Here is a 17,370-nt window from a genome sequence, read left to right as displayed (position 1 = left end):
TCTTTGATTCAGTTAAACTATTAGCGATAAATATAAAAGTAATATATGTTAGTGATTGTCTTGGTTAACTGCCAAACCTAAGCAATAATGCATTGCAACATTCAGCCCAGTAACATATACAACTGTCTTGGGTTTTGAAACATTGTCATGTTGTCACTCAGCCTGTGTAAGGTGATTTTGAAAGCTCTTCAGTGTAGAAACTGTCACTCAATTATCAATACTTGGTGTTAGGCCACTTATAATTTACAGCAATCATAAACAAACATCAAAAGGAACATTAGACTACATCTGGCTCTAATTTTCCTAAAATATTCCTTTGAAACACCTGAAGTTTGTTTTCCATGTTGCAATTGCTCAAAAAGATATTTCAAACAAAGTCTCTGCTAATACCAGCACTCTTAAAATCCTGAACAAATGGGAAATCGTGGTGCATTAGACAGTCCAATAAACTAGGGCTTGTTATGTCACTGTGTCGTAGTGCACTGAGATGCCCTTCAAATCTTCATCAAAGTATCACCAAGTCCATAAGACTCTTAGCATCTGTGCGTACCTACTATACAACCCCTGCTTTGTGCCATGTGCAAGCTCAGGAATGCCTGGCACCGGATCGGGTCAGCACATACAGTAAGCGGGCCGAGGCGCAGTCGAAGAAAGAACTTTGCCCTTCCCCTCCCCTTCTCGTTAACAGATGGAAAAATCCACTCCAATCCAAATCCGATTGTTTGCAGTGATCAAAAGCCGCTGTCATGGAATAAAGTTCACAAGCTTTCCTTAAGGACAAATGACATGAGAAAGAGAAAATGTGTTCTGACAGGCTGATACAATGGCAAACTTGGCAGCGAGAGGTTGCCATTAATTTTATAGTAGTCATATATCAACTAAATGTGTGTGTGTGTGTGTGTGTGTGTGTGTGTGTGTGTGTGTGTGTATAGTAATGCAGATGTGATTAAGGCAGATTGTTAACATGCCTTTGCCTCACTTTGATTAACTCTTCAATTCAAGGCAAGTGAATCACATATAATGAGCACTAAGAGAGACCAGCATTTCCAGAGGAAACACTTCAGCTTTAAATGTTTTGTTATTAGAAAGCAGCGGCATCTGTACAGACAAGCTCTTGATTATAGAGCAGCGTATCAGAAATGCTGACACACAAAAACACACACTGCATACCTCGCAGTGCAGATCCCAGAGGGGTCAATAAACAAGTACACATGCCTTAAAGTTAATGTTCACCCATGAACGTTCTGTCATTATTGTCACTCATGTTGTTCCAAACCGGTAGGCCTATGACTCTTTTTCTTCTGTGGCACACAAAAGAAGATCTTATCTAGATTAATAAATGCTGTAAAATTGGTTTCCCATTGTTAGGTCATGATACTTAATGCATTAACTAATGTAAATGAACTGAACCTTATTGTAAAGTGTTACTGCTTAAATGTGTTTACGGTACTCTTTTTTTCATCATTTTCTCTGTGAGTTTGTGTATGTAAGCCAGAGGTGTCCATGTTCCTGCATGTGTTTCTGATTCGCCGTGAGCAGTGCAGGAGTGTTGATTTAACTCAGAGGTTTTTTCTCAAAGGCAAATGCTATAACCGACAACAACGTTCTGTTCCCACATCATGTCTCTTTTACAAAGTAATTATACACCTATTGTTTATGTGTTTGCCAGTTTTTATCATTTCTCTCCACCTTATCTAATAGTAATTCTGAATATCGCTCTTTTTTCCTATTTATGTTTTCATGGAAGATGAAATCCAGAACCATAAGGGAGGAGTTATATATCTTAACCATCAACATCCATCAGAGAAAAACAGGAAGATAAGATGTATAAGTTAGGAAACAGAAGGATGGGGATTAGGTTTGTTCCAGGGGTAAGGCCAGAAATGTTTAAGGGGGTTGGCCTTCTTAATGGACAATGCATGCAGGATGAAAACTGCACGGCAAATTTCCAAGACAAAAATATAGCGCAGCACAGTTTTAAGTTTAAAGTTTCAAAACAGCAAACAACAACAATGTATAAAAACATCACTATTAAAAAAAATTTCACTTATTTCAACTTAAAAACTTAAGTCTGTTGCTGTTTTTAAATTCAGTATAGTCAAACTGGCAGTACAAGTCAATTCAACTTAAATTATAAAACTACTTAAAAATGGCTTAAATTATTTTAATGAGTTAAAGTAATGCAAAAACATATGTTGCCATGCCTTATTGATCATATAATTTTGTAAATGCATGGCTCTATCCTTTTTCTATCAAGTATGTCAGTATAAACTTTAGGTCTATATGAATTAATGTTTAGTAATTTTTAACTCTAAACAGTGAGAAAATGTTTGTACTTACCTTTATCCTCCTGCAATATCAGTCTGAGACAACGGAACTTCTGGTTAAAAACAGAGATGAACTCATCAAGTGTCTCTGTCAGTTTGTGTTAAAGTTATGATTATCATTTTTTATGACTTTTTTAACTTCAGTTAGTTTGTAATGTTGCTGTTTGAGCATAAACAACATCTGCAAAGTAACGATGCTCAAAGTTCAAAGCAAAGGGAGATATTTTCTTTTACAGAAATCACTTTTCAACAAATGGCTGGTAGGAACTACAATGAGCTTTTTCCCAGGATGGTGACATCACAAACCCCAAAATTTACATAAAACCTGCCCCCGGGAACACGCAACAAAGGGGGCGAGGCCATGTTGTTGCCGTCATTTTACACCGGACTGTTTCACAAATGAGGGTCAATTCAATGCTGGATTTGCACAAAAGATTAACATGACGACACATGCTAGTCGATGAGTTGAATCAACTCCACAGCAACTACATAAATTTATCCACTAACCATTCAGAAATGTCCAGATGCATTCTAAAAGTTGTAACTTCTTCCTGAGTCTCTCCATCAGTCTCCGGTTTGAACAATGTAAGGCTGAACACCGTGACTGACAATCGTCATTTTGGCGGCGTGAGATTCTCCAGCTTTGTTGTTGTTGGGAAACCGAAGCAAGAATAAGCTTCACCCTCTTCTGGAAAGGGGGCTGGGAGCAGCAGCTCATTTGCATTTAAGGTGACACACACAAAAACGGCACGTTTTTGCTCAGACCCAAATAGGGGCAAATTTGATAAGCTATAATAAATGATAATTTCAATTTGAAACATCACAGACACATTCTGGGGACACCAGAGTGGCATAAGTGGCATTGTAAAGGTCCCCTTTAAAGGAATTGCACAGATTCATTACTAGACTTGGTTTCTTGCAGCAGTACAATTGGGGAAATCCAATTTAGGCTTTATATCAACTAATTGATATTTGCTTTGCCATTTTCAAATTCAACTCCACAAACATGCAAATCACTATTACAAGTAAAGATAACATTGTGGATGAGACTAAGAGAAACTGACGAATCATATCAATTTTGACAAGCGTATGATATGCACCCATAGGGAGAGGGAAACTATAGAATAACACAAGACTTGTCACTCGTATTGTTTTGAATGGGAGAAAGTGTCACGCGCAATATGGCAGAATAAGTCCCGCCTTCTAAATAAGAGCCAATCGCCGACTGGCAAAGTCATCGCGTCACTGCAGCGGCCGTTTGAAGCACCGGTTTCTATAGAAACAGTCAGACGCGCGCCTCCGAAATAAGGCACAAGAGACGCGCATTTAGGTTGGTCCAGCATAAAAATACAGGGGGTTTTTTGTCATGATTCGAGCGTTTGGGAAAAAAATTATGAGACAGTTGTTGTCAGATTTCATTGGTGATTTCAAATATGAAATTTTATCGAAAGCTCGGTGAACAGCTTTGGAGCTGCATGATGCCCAGGATGCCCGAGAGGCGTTTCAAAGATGGCCGCCGAGTGAAATGACTTGTCTTAAAGGGACTTTGGGGAAACTAGAGGAGATTGCCTACAGTTGACCATTGAAACTTACATTTATTCATTATTTTAACTAAATAAATAAAGTTATAGTGTAATAAAATGTTTATTATAATTATATTATTTATTAAATTATTTCTATCTATTTGGAAAATGACCAGCTTCTGAGCTACTTCACATTGCTGTTGATGACAGCCTCATGACCATGACACATTCTGTCCTGATGACATCAGCAGGTCACCCTCTTCAAAATTCTACTGTTTATTTACTGAAGCTCAGTGTCTTATGTTATTACTGTGAGGTCATCATATCAGTTATGAGCTTATCCCATGCCAACATTATTTTAATGCTACAAGAATTCAAAAACAAATAAAACACTTACCTGAAGCCCTACGGCTGGGGGCTGGTGCAGGGCGGCAAGAGAAAGAAATAAACAAAGAAAACTGGGGAGAAGGAGGGAAATAGATGGATTAGTTTAATATAATAATTCAAGGTGTTCTTTCAACTTTGGGCACTTTTATGTTTTATTATAGCTATTAAAAAGAAAGTGAGAAAGGAATAAAGGAATTACATTTTTAATTATTATTGTTATTTGGGGGGGGGGGGGGGGGGTGTTCTAATCTTTCATTAAAACAGTCATGAAAACTTTTACCATGACCTCATCTTTTAGTTTTAGAGCCATGATTATCTAAAAGTTTGAAATAAACATAATTCATTTCAATATTTATTTTGTTACACAGTTTTTATGTCATTTCCACCATGCACAATAAAAATATTGGCCTTGGCAATGGTTTTTAATAAAGTAATTTGTTTATCAAGGAAACCACAGTTTTTGAACAACATTTTTTTATGTTCAATCTTGAATGTTTGTGACAAATGACAAATGAGTCATGACAAATGAGTCATGGCATCACGAAATGACAAATCAATTTTAATCTAAAACATGTTTAACATGTCATTCAGCCATCAAAAACTGTAATTGGTGGTGTGGTGAAAATGACAACCATTCAGTGGTGGATGTATATGCACTGTTGGACATTGTTTGAGGAGGAACTGAACTAGTGAGAGTGTGAAAAGTGATACTTTCTAAGTCCACAGGGCCAAAAATTCCTGTTGTTGAAGAAACAACCATTACTGAATTATGAGATTTTGTCTCATTTCTGTATATTTGAAAAGTTAATGAAATCATACCAATGCTATAAAATTATACCAACTGTCAATCATTATGAATCTACATATTTACAGACATTATTACTGGCAAACACTAAAGATGACGGGGTGTGGTGACCACATGAGTATCTGTGTCAGAGGATATTTTGGTATCAGATGACTTCATATCACACATACTGTATGGTGTTTGGTCATACCCACACGCCATGAAGCCTGAGTGTGTTTGTTTCCAGTGTGACACAGCATGTTCTCACTTGGGTATCAGGGGACTCTAGACTGGAAGCTTCTGTATTCCATAACATGACTGCACTTGATGAGCCATGACTGGACTTGAAATGGTCTTCATGAGATGTTGGGAAGGGTTGTTCCTCAGCCCTTTTTCAGCCTGCAGATGAAACATTGGTGTGAGTGGTCTCCTGAAATGAGGAAGCATAGTCCCCATAGTTTTTTTTTTTTTTTCCTTTTTTTTTTTTTCAGTCCACTGTAAATTTTCTTACACTAACAATTAGAATTTTTTTTGTCTATAATATCATATTAAGACACATGAAAACATAAAAACCCATCATTGTGTGTGTGTATGTGTGGTAGGGCTGGGCAAAATAAATTGCTTTTTTGGTTAATCATTTTTTAAAATTTGGCCGATTCAATATCAATTATCGAAAGCCATGAATCTATCTTTTTTCTGTATTTATTTCCGCAAACATTGAACATAATATCTGATTGCGCAATGTTACAGAGGGGGGCCCTTGTCATTCATGCAGTGCTCAACATGGCAGATGCAGGTGCTTCTTTCAGTGTGAAAGGCATTCCAGACAGTTAAAGGACCTGTCACTGTCGCAATCGGGCCAGCATGGTCACAGAAGTTTATCATTTGCAGGCATTTTCAAGCCTGGCGCACACTGTGTGAGAAGTTTGGTGCACACAAAGAAAGCTGCGTGTCTCAGACAGCGTGCAAATAATAAAAATTAGTTCTCTTTCATGTCTCCTTGTGCTTGAACGGACAAATTCACACAAATTTTTCTCAAAATGCTCAAAATGAGTATCCTAGTAAACATAGTCGGTCATACCTTAAAGTCCCCCTGAAATCAAAATTGAAGTTTTTTGGCTTTTAATATGAATATGTTAGTCTTACTGTTATTTATAAGCTAGTGTGTTCCAAAACAATGACAAAATTTGCATTTAGAAGATTTAAGCATTTAAAATGTACAGTCCCTCACTTCCGCCAATATGGAACAATGATTTTGATGACATCACTCTGCACTTCAGCTTCTCATCAGATTTTCTGTCCAATCAAATGCTCTCTAGAATCTAAAGCATCCCACCCCCTACATTATAAATAGACACTGAAGCTGCGGCTGAAATCACTCACTTGTTCACACAATTACTATTTTCTACATGGTAAATGGCACATAGTGCACTATATAGGGGATCAGGAATTATTCAGACAGTGTAAATATGGTTTCCATTGAGGCGAATGAAGTCTGGTTTCACGTTAGTGTCACACGTACAGTTACAGCGCACACAGTCTGCTCCGGTCCAGAGACACGATAGCACAAAGCGGATCATATGCGCGAGTTGGCGTAGACCAGAAAATGTATCGGACCCATTTGAATTCTGCACAGAATGCTATTTTAAAACAATATGGAGGAGATTAGGAGGAAACTGCAGCTTTAGCGAGCTTAACAGCTTTGGCCGAGCTGTGTTAAACTAAACGCTATTGGCTATTTTAAAAAAGGGGATGAGCTGTTCAATATGTCCCACCCTGTCTTCCTGTTTCAGCTGAACACATTAGAATAATGCTGTGTGTTTCATGGCACTTCAGTGGGCCTTTAAGTGAACATAAACAGTAGAGAAAGACAAAGCATTTGTATCAGTATACTGGATCCGTGCATTAGTCTTAAAGTGACAGAAACCTAATATTATTCCTGCTGCTGTCTGTGTTTGTAATGTTAATCAAACAACAAAAGACAAAGAAATCACTCACTGCTCCCACTGAATAACTTTGGTTATTTAAATATTATATTTAATATCTTTATTTAATTTATACAGTGAAGATTATATGCAGTGTTATTTTACATTTGATTACTTTATTCAATTTCTGTACCTGAAAACTACTGTTAGACCTACCTGAAAAACCTTAAAAGCACTGATTATTTCATTTGTATCTTTGTTCTATTGTTTATTTGTTTGTGCTTTTGCTTGTAGTTTGAATATTTGTTCTTTTTAAGAGACTAATTGTTCTCTTTTTCAGTGAAAATTTCATCTAAAATCTTAAATTGAATCGAATTGAGATCTTGTGAATCAGAATCAATGTGAATCGGGACATTTGTATTGATACCCAGCCCAGTGTGTAGGATAACAGGGTCAGGAAAAACGACTAATCTAGGACAAATTACCAATTAATAAATCCCTGCAAATTTACAAACACTCAAAGCGTTCAGCATAAAATACACAAATATTGGCCAACACATAAAGCCTATATCATTACTCACAGCAGGCATCAGAACGCACAGACAGTCATGTCTCAAACACAAAGCAGAACAGTGCTTACTCTCAAATACCCCCACACACTGTTCAGATTATGAGGCAATTTGTTTATAAAATTACACAACATAAAAAAAAATCAGCTGGATGTATCACTCTATGATTATAGATTTTATTTTCATAGTATTTTAGTTTTTACCACGTGTATTTGTGGAAATGAGTTTGTTATTGACAATGTTAAGATTCTTTTTAATGCCAATAAAAATACTGCAGGCTTTCTTTCTTCTTTATCACTTTATTAAAATTAAGCAAAACAAATGGACAAATGTTTACTTTCACGAGCCGTCACATATTTGTGAGCTTGCAGTGGGAATTTCTTAAGAAAATCTCTTAAGTTAAAACAAGAATTTCAAAGCTTACAGGCTTCTGTATGTTATCCCACAGTGACTTCTGGGAACGGTTCGATTCTCTAATGTTTGCATTTGATGCATCCTTGATATCAAAGAACACATCCGGGTACTTTCATGTGTCCTCTTGCGTTCTTGAGCACTGGAATTGAACTTTGACAGTTGATGATGATTCTTGTTGTGTACATGTCAAAAAGACACTGTTTTCTGCACTGCAAATGCACATTCTCTTTGAAAATATTTCCAAAGGATGTGGATGTGAAGAGTCAGTGTTAAAATTACCACAGCGATACAATGGCAGTATAACCTTTTGTTGTGTTCTCGTCATTTTACCGATGATTGCTTCTCAAGTCTCAGCGAGGTCTGATTTGATCCATTAAAGATGGGACAGTACCCAGTTTATTTGACACAACTTGCTCCTCTGAATCACAGCCTGTAAAAATGATTAATTATTGATGTATGTATTTTCTACCGAGTGTTCAAAATACATAATTTTGTGTTTTATATTGTGAAGGTTTCTGGCTAACTGGCTAACTCACGTTATCACTGTCTTAGTGAAATACTTCTGCTAATCAGCTGTGGGTCACTATTACTTAAAACTGTGTCCATTAACACAGATTGTCTGTCGTTCTTACTACTTTGAGAAATGATAAAGGATGATTACATCAGTGATTCAAGTTAGTGCTCGGCTAATGTATGCACTGTTAATGATACAGTTAATGATGCAGTTCCCACATGTGCACTGCCATAAATTAGAAATATACACATTTGTTTGTTGATGGACATGCACTTGTTAATACTGATGGTGAGGAATTACAGTTGCATTTCCTCATAATGTACTACAAACTGAGCAAGGCTACGTCCACACGAAGCCGGAGCTTACCCTAAACCGATCTTTTTTTTCCCTTGTCTCAAAAAATATCTGCGTCTGCACGAAACCACTGAAACGACTCAAAATGATGTAATATACATGCCAAACCATTATATGGCGCTGTAATTCTGTTACAGAAATGCACTTAAAGCAGCGAAGAAGACTTGGAGCATGCGCATAAACCTTGCGCGCTGAATAAAAAACTATAGCAAAGCTTAGAAATAAGGCCGTGTGTCCACCAAAGCGTTTTTTCCAGCTGCTAGCCTATGTTTTCAATTGTTTTCAATGGGAACGCCGCGTTTTTTAAACGCCAGGAGCGTAGCGAGGCGCTGAACGTGTTTTTCACGCTCAAGCGCTGAGAGCTCGCCGTTTTTTACTGGTCGCCTCGAGTTGAGTTGAGTTGACTTGACTTGGAGCATGTGCATAAACCTTGCGCGCTGAATACAAACTATAGCAAAGCTTAGAAATAACATTTAATTTTGGCTCAGTAGCTTCTGCAGTACGAACGCAAGCATCTAGAGTCTGCTATTGCTGTTGTTGGTGCTGTTTTGTGCTGTTAGCGCCGTCTGACTAGGGTCGACACGTGGGATGATAACATCATCATTTCAGAAAATTGCCCCGTCCACACGAAAACGCAAAGTCGGCGTTTTTAAATGTATCCACTCTGGGACCCGGTTTAAAAAATAGCGGTTTCACCTTTTGAAAACGGCGGATCCGTGTGGACAAAATGCCTATACGATAAAAAAATTGTGCGTATTCACAGAAACGCGTCTCCGTGTGGACGGGGCCTAAAAACATTGAGAAATGTCCTGCTCAAGTCGTCCTTGCAATGGAGGTTCGGGTTGAATAACTAGGTTTCGTTTCATCATCAGACTCGCGTTCGAAATTATATAGTAAAATTGACGCCATCATTATACTGTCTTTATAGTGTGTACAATTGTTGAGGATTTATGAAGCCTCTTGAGTTCAGTAATGGTAATTATGGTTATGGTTTTGTTTATGACACACTCTGTAAGCAGTCGACCAATCACAACAGATGGGCCATCTGACCGATTAGAGCAGAGTAGGCTCTCAGAAAGGCGGGGCTTAGAGAGACTGAATATTCAAACAACCCGTTTTCAGACTCTTTGAGAAATGAGTTGATGTGCAATGTATATTATGAGAAAAGGACCGTGGTTTGTGACCTTTGATGCATGTAAACCTGCTGTAGGATACATCCAAAACAAAATTAGGAACTTTTAAAATAGCATAATAGGGGCACTTTAAAGGGGACCTATTATGCCCCTTTTTACAAGATGTAATTTCAGTTCAAAATACCCCACAGATTATTTATTATAGCTTGTCAAATTTGCCCCTATTTGGGTGTGAGCAAAAACACACCGTTTTGTGTAGGTCCCTTTAAATACAAATGAGCTGCTTCTCCCGGCCCCCTTTCCAGAAGAGTGCGGAGCTTTAAAGGATTAGTTCAATTTCAAATTAAAATTTCCTGATAATTTACTCACCCCCATGTCATCCAAGATGTTCATGTCTTTCTTTCTTCAGTCGAAAAGAAATTACGTTTTTTGATGAAAACATTCCAGGATTATTCTCCTTATAGTGGACTTCAATGGCCTCCAAACAGTTGTAGGTCTAAATTAGTTTCAGTGCAGCTTCAAAGGGCTTTAAACGATACCAGACGAGGAATAAGGGTCTTATCTAGCGAAACGATCGGTCATTTTCGAAGAAAATAAAAATGTAAATGCTTTATAAATACAAATGCTCGCCTTGAAAATGCTTACGCCAAACCGCCTTCCGTATTCTTCAAAAAGCTTGCGCTGTATGTCCTACACCTTCCCTATTCAACTTACGGAACTAAGGCGGCAGTTCCATTTTTCCGTAATTTGAATATGGAAGGTGTTCTGGTGGAAGCTAGATATTTGACTTCATAACTTGTTTAAATATGGATTTTTTTTTTTTTTTATGCTGCGTTCACACCGAACGTGTCTGGAGCGTTCTGATTTACATGTTAAGTCAATGCAAACGCGCGTCTAGACATCCTGCGGCGCGAATCAAGCGTATAGCGCGGTGCGAATCGGCCGTTGACGCGGCACGAATTGAGCATTCACGCGCCCTAGACGCCCAAGTTGAAAAATCTGAACTTTGGCGTAAATTTGCGGCGCGTTAACCAATCAGGGACTCTGCTTTGGTAGTAACGCGTTCATGACGTGATCAGCGGTGGAGACCAGAACAAAGATAATAGTCTGTGTGTGGCCACCTATGATGTGTCATCGTATTTTTACCGAGACAGGAATAAAAAGAACCTTGTCTGGAAGAGGATAAGCGAAGAAATCGGACAATCTGGTTAATTTTAAAACGCTTTGCATGATTTTAGCCGTTAATCATAGCCCACCTGCTCGCTAGCAAAAGCCGGCCGGCATAACCGAGTTAAATTGCCGCTACTGGTTTCCAACTGACAAGATAATGTGTTTATTCAGAGGATCTGTGCAGAAAGAGATGGAAACCCCTCCCATGACGCGAATTCGCATCTGAACACACTTTTAGACGCGTGAATAGAGCGAATTTTACGCGTATGAAGCGTCTGACTTCAAAATGTTCAAGCGTCCAACTAGATGCGTCTGACGCGAATTTGACGCCCCAGACGCGTTTGGTGTGAACGCAGCATTACAAACGCATCGCTTCACTTCAGAAGGCCTTTATTAACCCCCCGGATCCGTGTGGAGTACACATTTATGATGGATGGATGTGGATGGAAGCTTTTTCTTCATCTCATACTCGTGGGTCCTGTTCACTGCCATTATAAAGCTCAGATGCGTCAGGATATTTATTAATATTTCTTTGATTATGTTCATCAAAAAGAAGAAAGTCATATTCACCTAGGATGGCTTGAGGGTGAGTAAAGCTTGGGATAATTTTCATTTGAAATTGAACTAATCCTTTAACAGCTCAGGCTTCGGATACTCGGCAACAACAAAACTGTCTCATGGATATTTTGGATATATAGATATTTGGATATTTATCTTACAAAAACCCATTGCTTTGCTTCAGCCTTTATTAACCCCCTGGAGCCGTATGGATTATTTTTATGATGGATGGATGGATGTTTTTGGGCTTCAAATTCACGCACCCCATTCACTACCATCATAAAGCTTGGAGGAGCAAGGATATTTTTAAATAAAAATCTCCGGTTGTGTTCGTATGAAAGAAGATACACACCTATGCTTGAGGGTGAATAAATCATGGGATAATTTTCATTTTTGGGTGAACTATCCGTTTAAGTTGTTTCAACTCATTGGTTAGCATGTACCATCATGTTAATCTTTTGTGCAAATCCAGCTTTGAAATGACCCTCGTTTGTGAAGCAGTCTCGTGTTCCTATTAGATTGTGCTACCAACACTATGTTTGCATTGTGCTACCTACTGTTTTAATGGGAGGTAGCAAAATCTGACCGGGTAGCACAAATCGGGTAGCACTGGCGTAAAATGATTTGTGCTAATATATAACACTTTACCAACTTTCTTCGGCAAATTTCCTTCAAAAATGAAATTCAACTAAGGTGTCCTCAGTGACTCAGATGCTGGGAGTCTATGGAGATTCTTTCTATTGGTACATCCAATAACATTTGTAATGTTTTTGGTGCAGACATTGTACATCTTCAGCTGCTACATCATAGAAACAGAAATGGCGGACTGCGGCTCTCTCAAGGTGGTGTCTATGCTAATAGGGCAGATTGTTACCAGTCATGGGCAGGGCTTGTCCCTACACTTATGTAAGAGTAGGGGAAATCTGGAACTGCATTTTTGGAAAGATGGTTTATGATTTATGGGTATTATAAAAAAAAGGAGTGGGTTTTGGAGTGGGAGTGGGAATGGATTTTTACCATTATAGGCTGGTTGTTCTCACACACTGCGGACACACATTTGTGTTCAAACACCTTATAAAAGTGAATTTTGCATAACAGGTCTCCTTTAAATGATGAAAAATAATTCGCTCTGATAAAGAAATGTGCTAAAGCCTGCTAAAGTTTCATTAATGAAAATGTTAAAGTATACTTTAATAGAGGAATTAATACTTAATTCTTAATATTTATTATTTAGTTTACCCCAAATTAGAGTAAACATTGCCTACATTGAGCACTGTGTTAAAATGATAGCAGGCCAATGTAACACAGACAAAAAGACCATCTCAGGATGATATATCACTTTGTTAATGATAAAAAAAGAAGATTAAAGATAAATAACAATGATCAAAACGGAAGCATTTCTGCAAAACAGGAAATTATTTCTTATCCCTTTCAGAGAAAAACATTCAATTCTCAGTACAAAGAATGTTTAAAAAGTCAGATAATATAGATAATATCTCTAACATGCAGAAAACTTCTCTTTCATTTGACACTTTTTTAAATGACACTACTGTTCAAAAGTTTGGGGTCAGTAAGATTTTTATTTATTTTATTTATTTATTTTTAAAGAAATGAATATGCAATGACACATTAAATTGACCAAAAGTGACACTAAAGACATTTGCAAATTTTAGTTTCAAATAAATGCCGTTATTTTGAACCCCATGTTCATCAAATAATACTGAAAAAGCATCATGGTTTCCACAAAAATATTAAGCAGAAGAAGTGTTTTGAACATTAATAAGAAGAGATGTTTCTTGAGCAGCAAATGAGCATATTAGTATGATTTCTGAAGGATCATGTGACAGAGTAATGATGCTGAAAATAAAGCATTGCCATCACAGGAATAAATTACATTTTAAAATATATTATAATAGAAAACAGATATTTTAAATATATTATATTTTTTAAATATAATGTATTTAAAATATTTCACATTATTACAATTATTACTGTATTTTTGATCAAATTAATTCAGCCTTGATGAGCAGACGAGGAGAGAACTTATTTTCATTTTTTTTTTTATTGAAACTGAGCTGTTCATTTAGTGCTCTTTCTGTTCTAAGATGATATCTGGATTAAACATGCAATATGATGAGGTCATGTGACAGCTATGTGATAAATTACTTTGCGTTATGACTGAATCCTGGGAAAAATAAAGTGTGATATTACCCTTAATAGCATTGATTCTAGGTGTTGTCCATTGTGTGATAAAATGTGTTAAATGAATAAAGAATTTGCTAAAATCTCTAATCTCCAAATACTTCATATTGTTTAAGTTCTCAATTTGAGAGACCATCATAAAATGAAATTAGGACACAGGTTTCATATATGGTCAGAAATCTATAAATTTTTAAACTCAGTTTGGCAATTCTATGACTATAAACCATGAGGGATTCACAGGTGCCAAACCCCCTGTTTCTCAATAAAACAAAAATTGAAATTGTGTTGCAAGTACAGTTTCATGAAATGCAACTCTTTGTTTCAGTGCAAACAATCACAGTTTAGCCTATTCAAATAAACATATTGGAACGCCGGATGAAAAGTGAATCCCCCAAGTCAAATGTGCTAACTTTGTGCTTTACTGAATCATTTGGATGATTAAATTATGTTGTCGCTCCAAAAACATTATTCATGTAGCAATACGCTGCAGCCATAGTGTTGATTGCTGAATGCCAATTCACAGGTGCTGCTATTGGCTCACTGTTTGTGACAGATGAAATTAAAAGTGCGTTAAGAGGTAGTTACTGCAGAATCTACTGTTACAATAAAAATTGCAAGCTCAAATAATCAGTTCTGATTGAAATCCCTTCATGATAGCATAAACACTGAAGATTGTGAAACTGCACAGAAAACCTCCATTCTATTTCATTAAGTTCAGCATTAATTCTGCATTAAAGTTTAAAAACATTGATCAAATTAAGTCTTCACAGCCAAAATGACAACATGGCAAATCAACATGACAAAGTGGCTTTAACCATTTTACAAATACTGTACACATTTAAAACTTTTGGAAGTAAAAAGCAAGTCAGCTTAATACAGAGTAATTTGTATACGAGTGAAAAAACATTGGGATTAGATTGATGTCCTTTCCTTTGTGACAATGATCATGACTGGGATGCTGTATCCTACAAACAATTTATTTTCCCTATTATTCCTGTATAGAGTGCTCATGGTTTCATGAACATTTATAGACTGTTTTCTTACCTTCTAATTATGATGAATTCATTTGTATTGCTTTCAAGGAGAATATAGAACAGGAAAAGAGAAAAGTATTGGTAGAGAAGTGCTGTGGGGCTGAATGAGGTTCATTGTTGACTCTCAAGGCTCAAAACTCAACATTAAGAAACCGTGTTGAAAGAAAACTCCCTTTGGCTAACATACTCCTCCACTTCCCCACTTCCGTTTCTCTCTATGTACATATTTTTCACTCTGTTTCTATCTTTTTCCTCCCTCTTTCTCTTTACCTCTTTCTGCCCCCACCCCACTTATAGTTTGAGTTATGTTTTTTGGACAGAATTATTATCTGAGCTCCAGAATGCAGAAAAGCAACAAATCACTCTGGGACTATTCTGTTCCCCCTGCGTCTCTGGGGAATGTGCTGGTAGCAATCAAATTAGTGCAATCCATTAAGAGATTTCACAGCTGTCAATGATGTATAGTGCAAAAAGTTCATTCTTTTCTCTCTGGACTCTTTCAGAAGAGTTATTGAGTGAGTTCAGTGTAATATTGGACTCATTTATGTTTCTCTCTCTTTCTGTGTGTGTGTGCATGTGTTAGAGTGCATATGTTTAGCCGTCTTTGGGGACTGCATATCTTTTTTTAGGGCTTACAAACCAAATATGTAAAATCTCCACACCATTTCATAAATTCTATATGAAAAACAGGCTAGTCTCATCAAAACTGAGGTGCACATTGGACAAAGTAAACTACAGTAACAAGAAGGTGGATGAAATGTTAAAAGCCCTAAGTTTGCTGTCATAGAGGCTAAAGTGCAGTTACACTTGAGGAAGTTGAGGTTTATTATTTAATTTTTTCCCCTGAGCTCGACAATTTTTCATTAGCCATTAGTTTTTTACAACTGCTTTTCACACTCTTTCTGACCCTTAGAATTAAACAAGCTGCTTTTGGCTTCTGTACCTTGCAATTCTTTGCTAACAATAGCTAAGTCATCTAAAGGGTCACTACCACTGGCTTCTAGAAACTCTTTCTCATCCAGTAAAGAGCCATTTCCGTTTCAAATATAGGCCACTTTCACACTGTCAGTTTTTGGGATTGACAACCGCATTTACTTACAGGTGTGAGTCTTGAAATGTCGTGTTCACACAGCAACTTACAGTAGCGTCTCGAACACTGTCTGTATGAACGTGCAGCAAGAGTCAAGCCCGTATCCGCTTGTTAAGTCGTGACATAAGAAACGCCGTTTCTGGGTCCAAGCCTCGACTCATTTCACTTGAGAATGGCATCTCCATGGGCGTTTGTGAGCGCTATTTATTCATATTAAACATTTAACATTTTAAAGTTAAACATTTAAAATACAGTCTACACAACAGTCTCTGTGCGCACAGCGTCAAAGACATTAAAGGGTTAGTTCACCCAAAAATGAAAATTCTGTCATTTATTACTCACCCTCATGCCGTTCCACACCCGTAAGACCTCCGTTAATCTTCGGAACACAAATTAAGATATTTTAGTTGAAATCCGATGGCTCAGTGAGGCCTTCATAGGGAGCAATGACACTTCCTCTCTCAAGATCCATAAAGGTACTAAAAACATATTTAAATCAGTTCATGTGAGTACAGAGGTTCTATATTGATATTATAAAGCGACGAAAATATTTTTGGTGCGCCAAAAAAAAACAAAATAACGACTTATTTAGTGATGGCCGATTTCAAAACACTGCTTCAGGAAGCATCGGAGCACAAATGCATCAGTGTGTTGAATCTGCTGTTCGGAGCGCCAGAGTCACGTGATTTCAGCCGTTGGCAGTTTGACACGCGATCTGAATCATGATTCGAATCACTGATTCATTTGTGCTCCGATGCTTCATGATATTATATATTATGCTTTAATATTTTAACGATTTATAAAAGATGAATCACTGTCTGGCCATCTGGGATTTTGGTATGGAGAAAAAGGTTATGATTATAATTTTTTTGGAAGTATTACACCACATCGTGCGTGTATATTATCATCATTTGTTGTTTTCTTGTGTTATGAGAAAGAGCATTTGGACCCGGAAGCGCTGCAGCATGACGTCAGACTTAACAACCGAATTTTCTAACCATAGCGACAGTGACCAACGTAATATTAAAGATGGTGACGTCCATAAAACTGAAAAGTATTATCACTTTTGACATGACAAGAGACCAGTTGATCCGCGAGTTTATCCATTCAAACTTCATTAACCAACAGCAGCATAAATGTAATGGCGGAGTCTTTATCCATTGCACTCGCGCGTCACTTCCTTTGCAACATCTCGTGCATGGCATTTGAATTTCGAAAAGAAACACAAAACAGGCGAGAGCTGCTATGGTGGAAAACAGTGACTGGATCTAACACCTTAAGATGATGCATAGCTCACATCTCTGTCACTGTAAGTTACCGAAAGCGAAACCACACACGAAACACCTGAGAAGAGTGGCTCTCTCGCACTGTATGATGTGACAGACA

The 17,370-nt window shown here is 37.4% G+C and overlaps 1 long non-coding RNA gene across 1 annotated transcript; it reads right to left on the bottom strand.

Moving 5' to 3' along the window:
* Positions 1–3,856: 3,856 nt before the first annotated feature.
* Positions 3,857–15,172, bottom strand: LOC125264139. The gene is made up of 3 exons (XR_007183993.1): positions 14,905–15,172; positions 5,237–5,420; positions 3,857–4,308 (listed from the first exon to the last, which is right to left on the bottom strand). It is a non-coding gene; the product is annotated as an uncharacterized LOC125264139 (long non-coding RNA).
* Positions 15,173–17,370: the final 2,198 nt, after the last annotated feature.

This window comes from Megalobrama amblycephala, linkage group LG3, assembly GCF_018812025.1.
Source record: "Megalobrama amblycephala isolate DHTTF-2021 linkage group LG3, ASM1881202v1, whole genome shotgun sequence".
Taxonomy (NCBI): Eukaryota; Metazoa; Chordata; class Actinopteri; order Cypriniformes; family Xenocyprididae; genus Megalobrama; species Megalobrama amblycephala.
Note: the sequence above shows the minus strand (reverse complement) of the source record. Positions and strands in the feature narration are given on the sequence as shown.